This window comes from Rattus norvegicus, chromosome X (genome assembly GCF_021556685.1).
Source record: "Rattus norvegicus strain SHRSP/BbbUtx chromosome X, alternate assembly SHRSP_T2T, whole genome shotgun sequence".
Lineage (NCBI taxonomy): Eukaryota > Metazoa > Chordata > Mammalia > Rodentia > Muridae > Rattus > Rattus norvegicus.
Genome location: NC_141554.1, coordinates 108,529,237 through 108,536,763, shown reverse-complemented (window position 1 = coordinate 108,536,763; position 7,527 = coordinate 108,529,237). Strand labels below are relative to the sequence as shown.

The following is a 7,527-nucleotide window of genomic DNA, read 5'->3' as shown; positions in this document are numbered from 1 at the left end:
CTGGACTCCAGCTGTTACTCCTGTCCCCCTCATTCCCCTGGCGACTCTTGCTGCCTTGATTGGTGTTGTTAGTTTGCAGTCTGTAGCTTCACAGGAATGCCACTTGTGTGAAGCTGCTGTGGACTGGGGAACTCTGCCCTGGTTGTGCAGATCTCAGACATGGTTCCCTTGCCTGCTGGTTGTTCCAGAGAAGAATGGCTGATCCTAAACTGTCCTGGGAAAGAACTCGTTATCTTCACTGCTATTGTAGCAGCCATTACCGCTGCAGCCATTGTGTCTGCAGTGTCTGGAGTTACCCTACCCCCATTCTATTGTTAGGCAAGCACAGTGGGTGAACTTTCTGGAGTAGTTGCTACCAATTGGGAATTCTAAATTTTGTTATAGGAGCGGCTTGACTACGGCCCTTGGTGGTAGCAGCTGAGGAGAACCAGATGAGGTGCCCACTACTTATCGGGAGTGGCTCTGTTTGGTGCAGCCCTATGCTGTGGATTAGTGTTCATGCTATGGTTGGTTTGCAAACTCAGATCTCAACAGAAACATGACAATGTCGTTGTCACTCAGGCACTTGTGGCCATTGAACAAGGGGCCTCCCCTAGAATTGGTTAATTAGTCGGCATCTGAGTTCTCTGCTCTTGCACCCCATGGAATTGTGGATCCATTACTCTGGGATGAGAGAGACTCAATGATTCTTGGATCAGCCCTTCTACATCGCTGAGGTTTCCTCATTGGACGCGATAGGGTGATCATGATTTCCCCACTAACTCATTTTCTGGCTGGCCTCTTTTGTAGAGTTCGCCCTAGGTCGTTTAGCAGTTACTGTCACACAGCACTGCGGTATCCAGAGACGGGCAACTTTCCTCATGCACAGACCAATCTAAGACACGGGGCCCAGTGGCGATAGGGTTGCCCTACGACGGATAAGGCTGTGACATGGAGGAACGACCTAAGACAGGAGCCACAGCGGACGGACGTAACTGCAGGGACCTAGACCAGCCTCATACTAGTAAAACAATAAGGGGGAGATGTGGAGAGCCGCAATAACATTCGCCTCCACAAGATGGCGCTGGCTTCCACTGCGCCCCACGTGGAAAGCCGGGATAGCATTTGCCATTACAAGATGGCTTCCTCCTCGCCAGCCTGACTTCCTTTCAGGAAGTTAACTGTGTGCGCATGTGCAAGAGTGTCTTCTTGCCAGGCCTTTGCCCACTCTGGGGCGAGCCTATGAGATCATGGGTAAGCGACCAATCAGGTGTGGATGCGCCGCACTAGGGTGTATATAAGCTGCGCCATGGTGGCGCCCCGAGTCCCGCTCTTTAAGATATAATAAACGCTTTGCTGCAGAAGGATTCGTGTGTCTGAGCATGCGTTCTTGCTGGTGGGACGATAGCGCAGGACAATAGATAGATGACTAAATGAATAAATAAATGAATGGATGGATTAATCAATCAATCAGTAAATGCAGTAACTACTCTAAGAGTTAATATTTGGATGGGAATGAAAGTTGGCGGTAGAGACACAACTTGGCAGACATTTGGAAGGTGTGGGGTCTGATATACCCCACACAAACAGAAGTCAATTAAAAAACCAACTGCAAAAGATGAGTGCTGCACTATATACTACTTCAAAACAAACGGCCAATAAAGTAGATTTCCTGTGTCTGGGGGAAATTTCTCAGTGTCAGAGCATAGGATTTGCAAGAGTTAGACCCTAGTTCATTCTCAAGACTCAAAAATTAGTACAGTGATATTCACAGCCCAGTAGAAGATTTTCTGCAACTATGGGCATGAAATACGAACTTACAAACACAGGGACAGAACTGAACCCAAATGACCATATATATGGATCATATTAAAATGTATGTGTGGTAACTCGTACAATGGTGCCTGGCACTGCACTCATGGCCTACAATGGATCCCCAGGACCCACATGACCTAAGCAGAGGAACACTCCTGCAAGTTGTCCTCTGGCATTGACATGTTAAGCAAACATATACATATATGTAAATAATATAAATAGATATACCTTATTAGAAACAAGACAATCTTATTACCTATTGAAATAGAATATAAAACTAATCCTTTACGAGACATATACCTTATTTAAAGACATACAAATAATATCATGAACACTTAAATACAAGCACGTATGCCTAAGTTTAAGTAAAAATCAGGGGGGAGTTATGACATTATATAATGAAGGAAATGTAGAAACAATGGTACTTGATGTGAAAACACATTGTGTACCTACAGAAGTGAGAGAGTGTGCTATATTGTCAAGATAAACAAGTACCTAAGCATGCTGGGATAAGCACCAAATCCCAGCATTGGGAATCAGATGGAGGAGAGTCAGGACTTCAATATCTTCGTTGGTTATATAGTGAGGTCCTGCAAGTGTGGAGTACACGACACCAACCATCTAAAAGAAGCAAAAGACACAAATATCAAAGGAACACACCGAGTCCAGACACATTCTCACAAATACATGGGTGGCTGATTTCTTTAATGGTAGCCCCTAGCCTTGAGCCTCAAGTGCACCTCCCCTTATCTTTCCATGTCTCAGCAGTCCAGGAGACCCTGACATGCCTTGTCTCTGCCTGCCAGGCAGACTTTATCCCTCTTTTGTTCCCTCTGCTTCAGAGAGGTGGCAAATGGCTCCAGACACTGTATAGACCAGACTGCTACACATGTACGCTCGTCTCGTCGCAGTGTCCTAAGTTTGGGGGTTAAGACCTCTGCTGTGGTGCCTGTTTCCTCGGACAGCAGATGCTCAGGAAACATAATGGAAAGTACAATCAGCACATCTGAGAGTAGGACTTACTGGAGTGTCATCGTGGTTTGGCTGGTAAAGGATTTGTTGCTCTGGAGAAAGGAGAGAATCATCTCCCAAGGATTGTTCTCTGATATCCACACATGGCTGGTTTGCTAATGTCCTTAGTGTCCTATGTTACTGTAACTGATAACTCTAGCTCTTTCTTTAAGACTTAAATTACACTTATTGATGAATGTATGTGGCCAGTAAAGAACAAAGTTTCCCATTATGTTTCCCCGGAACTTTCTCAAACAAAGCCTCTTGAAATGGCAGAAGGAATCGCGGCTCACCTTCTGAGAATTGGTTTTGAAAATGAAGTGTTCCTGACGTGCTCTAGTTTTAAATGTTTGTTTCCTGCCTAATGGCTCCATTAGGAAAGTTGTGGAAACGTAAACAGAACTGTAGGAGAAAGTATTTCCCTTCAGATTCTTCTGAGGGACTATATTATCCTACAGGGCTCTGAGATTCCTGTAGGCATGTGAGAACGCCTCTCCTCTGACAGACGTTCCCGCTCATATGTTGTACTGTAGTTGTGTGTGTGTGTGTGTGTTTGTGTGTGTGTACATACATATATACATACATAGATACTCGGGTCAGGAATAGTTGCATCTGTCTTCCCTCCCTCAGAGAAATTCAAGTGCTCACCTCTAGGAACACATAAGCTTGGCTACAGAGAATGCTCCTATCACTACATCACCTAAGTAGACATTTTAACGGAGTCCACAAAGACGTTGGTTTCCATGGCAACCACAACGCTCCAGTTCTCTGTTCAGTAACTAGGAACCTTCCGCCCAATCCTCCCTTCTTTTCTCTCCAAGCAGAACTCATTGACCCTTGCTATCTGTCACCTGAGAAAGCCACCCACTAGGGAAACTTCCACCAGCTTGAAAGCAGAGATTCACTCAAGCTCAGAACAAAACAATCCTGGAGTCCACACTGTACTCACCAGACTATTAAAACCTCAGGGAAATAACTGGATTATTGATGACCATTGTCCTTATGGTCCTAGATGAACGCTTTAACCAGTAATTACCTATGCATATATGCTCTCCCAGCAAAAAATTAAAGCCTGGATATCTTGTGAAGAAACAAAACCAGAACACAAAAAGGACCCCCGAGATGCTGGGAGTCGAACCCAGGTCCACTAGAACGCAAGGCAGTCGCTCTACCACTGAGCTACATCCTCAAAGGTAACAGTCCTTCCATCACACTCCATATAAACCTAGGAGACTGAAGCAACATGGCTACAGCTACAGGGAGTTGCAACACTTTTACAACATGCCGGGATCTGCATCTCTTCACTGCCTGCAATTAATAATTTCAAATCAAGTGCTGCTATGGGATTTCTTTTATGAAAAAAGAAAATATACTCAACAAAAACAAAGTAATAGTATTAAGAACAAGAAGTCTTGTTTTTTAAAACAAATTAGAAAAACGTTTATAGAAAAATGACAACAGGTACAAAAAGGTTAGTCAATGCAAGGAACGCTCTCCAGCTTCAGACCTGCTCACTTCAAACTTACCAATTACTATAAAAATCCACCCCCTCACTCTATCCCCCACTGACACGAAGAAATGAGTTTTGGGCCTTTCCCTGTTTCTGGTTATTCCCCATAGTTATATAATGGCTTAGTACTGGTTTTGTGAAGTCTTTATTTTTCTGGACTCAGGGTATACTGGCTCGCTTAAGGATCTCTTGCATACTTTTGCTCTGACTGCCTCCCTCTGTGTGATCCTTTGTGGTCCATACTGCGTGTCAGTCACAGGACCTTGTATGTTCTACACAAATATTCTAAAACTGAGCTACATTTCCAGCTTCCCTGTGTAACTTTTACACCAGAGAGAACACGATTCCCCCTCCTGGTCACCGACATACGTATGACTCTTTTATGTACCTTATCTATGTCTCAATTTACACATAAAAAGGCAATGTTCATTCCCTCGATGTGAAATGGTTCCTCATTGAGAATGTATGTGTTCTACACACAACCCTTTATCGGTGTATAAACTTGTATGCAAGCACTTTATTTGACCTAATACTAGGTGTTAGAGTTGGTAACTTTTAAAATCTACACCTGATCGGATAAGTAGAGATATTAATATGATTATGCCTTTCAACACAAATATTTAAGTAATGTTTTGATATCTAGGCAAGCTTCAAATTTAACTCAGATTTACAGTACAGCTGAACAGTACCTGTGTTTTATTTTCTGTATAAAATAAAACTCAACCTTTTAAAAATAAAAGAAATCATAATTCTTCAAAACATGGCAGACCCACAATGAATTGTCAGTATCATGTCAAATTAATAATAATGAGTGACTGCAGGGTATGTCAATCGGGCATAAGTTGGGAAGATGGCATTGAGAGTTTGGGTAGAGTGAGGCTAGGAATGTGGTCATGAATGGGTGCCTCCAGTGGGCTTCGGTTACTGACATGTCTGAGACTCAGACTCTGTGGCTCCCTGACACGGGTTGAAGTTATTTCTTCAGCAAGCAAATGTGAGTTTGGAAAAGCACCGAGGAAGGATGAACCTTGAAGATCAAACACAGGGTCAAGGGGAGAAACATAGAAGAAAGTGTCCTGATCCTGTCCCTGAAACAGACTTTTCTCCTACACAGTATCCTCCCTTATTTCTCTCAAAGCAGAAGTCATTCTTCCTTGACGTCGTTCACCCGAGAAAGCATACCCACTAGGAAACTGCCAGCAGCAGGAAGGCAGAAGCTGTGAGGAAACATAATCCCAGAGCGATGACCACGCTGTATTCCCCAGACTAAGAGGTCTCCATGGGAACGTCTTCAAGGTTAGAGTGGAATATTGTTGTCACGGTTATAGATGAGCACTTTGACCATACGGCCCAGACTACGGAGGTCTTTACCGATACGTCTTCTAGATCCTGTCTAGAAACTGATCCTGAAGAGAAAATAGCAAAAAGCTTGGAGAGGCCGGGAATCGAACCCGGGACAACATACGTGCAAGGTATGCGCTCTACCACTGAGCTACAACTCAAAGCCTCCATCCTGACCTCTTTCCAGCCTATATGAACTGACAGAGACTCAAGCTACGTGTTATAGTGCCTGAAGATATTTATATCACATATTTGCATATCATTATCGACAATTTTTATTTCATCACTTCTATGGGAAAAGAATCGATTTCCAATGCAAACAAAACAAGAACAAGAACCACAACAAATTTTGTGCTCTGCAAAACATGGCGGACCTACATCACTTGAGACTATTGTGCTAAATTCATTAGAATGTGCTTCTGAAGGATTAGGAACATCAGGCAATATTGAAGCAGGGATTGGGTAGATGGCATTCTGAGTTTGGGTACAGCGAGTCTACGGTTGCCTTTAGTCTTCTGGGCCTCCCTTCTATGGAGCCTACCAGGAACTCTCTCAGACCCAGGCTCTGCGCCTGCCCAAATCCGGGTATAAATTTTATCTTAGGCAACATTGTACATTTACAAATGTTCTGAGGAAGGAAGAACCTTGAAGATCAAACGCAGGGACAAGTGAAGAAGCATACAAGAGAAGTACCTTGATCCAGCCTCTGAAGGAAACAGGAAACAGGTTTTTTTTTAATCATTAGGTCTAGCTTATATCAACTCGACAGAAGGCTTTAATTCCACTATAGAGGTCACAGGCTGTGCATTTGAATCAGCTATATTTAGCTATTTGAATCACCGAAATCCAGGGTACAGAGTAATGTTGATGACATAAAAGTTAATGGGTGGAAAGCATACGACCACAAAACAAAGTAGACATCAGAAAGGAGATCCACAAGTGGTGTAATAGCCTAGGTGGTGGCCAGAAGCGGGTGACAGGCATCCTAATCACCACATCTCTCTCATTCTGCTTATGGACACCCTGCATTCCCTGCATCTGACCATGCACATATTCTGTACACACAACCCAGCCTCAGAAGTCCTTTGGTCTCCAAGTTTCTGTCCACAATTTCTCCTTATTCCTCACGGCACAAATATGTCTGTTTTGTGCAGCTTCTCATCCAGCATCGAGAACATTCTGGGTCAAGAACAAGTTGTACCCATGTTCATGTCTTCCGTTGTTATTTTCAATTTTGTCAGTTATGTGTGTAAAGTTGCTACATTAAAATAAGGACCTTCCCTTGGTGCTTCGGGAGCAGTCATGGCAATTCTTGCTGCGTTCTGCACCACGATTCCAGACCGGAGGCTCCTTATCATCTTCCTCTGCGTTTTTGCCTTCATGGTAGGCAATGCCTTAAAAGAAATCATTGTCTTGGAACCAGCAGGGAGGATTCAGGGATTTGATAAGTTTTTATTTTGGAGACGCATCTTATTGGAACTCTCTTTGGAATAAGGTATATCCTATATTGTCATGACCTCATTTGAAAGAACTAGACAGCCGCAAGTGAAAATCAGGCATAAAATAAGGACTAAGGACCCCAAGAAAGGAGATGGCTCTAAGTGAAACAAAAGACTTGAGACAGCTGTGAGTGAAACAAAGGAGACCACTATGATGGTGCATCTGACCCTTGCTGCCTGATATAGTCTCAGCATTGGCTGCCGCAGTGTTTTTAATGTCCTCAGTGTATGTCTAAACAGCACACTGACAAAATTGTGACACAGATGAATAAAACTCTACAAAATAACGTGCTAATGTATTAGCAATATTCGATCAATCTCAGAGCACCAACCTTTCCAGCTAATTTTCTGAACACACATCGATTCTCTCTT

General features: G+C 43.4%; 1 non-coding gene and 1 pseudogene across 1 annotated transcript; one reads left to right on the top strand and one right to left on the bottom strand.

The window, feature by feature from the left end:
- Positions 1 to 5,745: 5,745 nt before the first annotated feature.
- On the bottom strand, positions 5,746 to 5,814 carry LOC134484237 (transfer RNA alanine (anticodon UGC)). The gene has a single exon. It is a non-coding gene; the product is annotated as a tRNA-Ala (tRNA).
- An 886-nt stretch (positions 5,815 to 6,700) lies between these two features.
- Positions 6,701 to 7,261, top strand: LOC134484134 (presenilin-associated rhomboid-like protein, mitochondrial; annotated as a pseudogene).
- Positions 7,262 to 7,527: the final 266 nt, after the last annotated feature.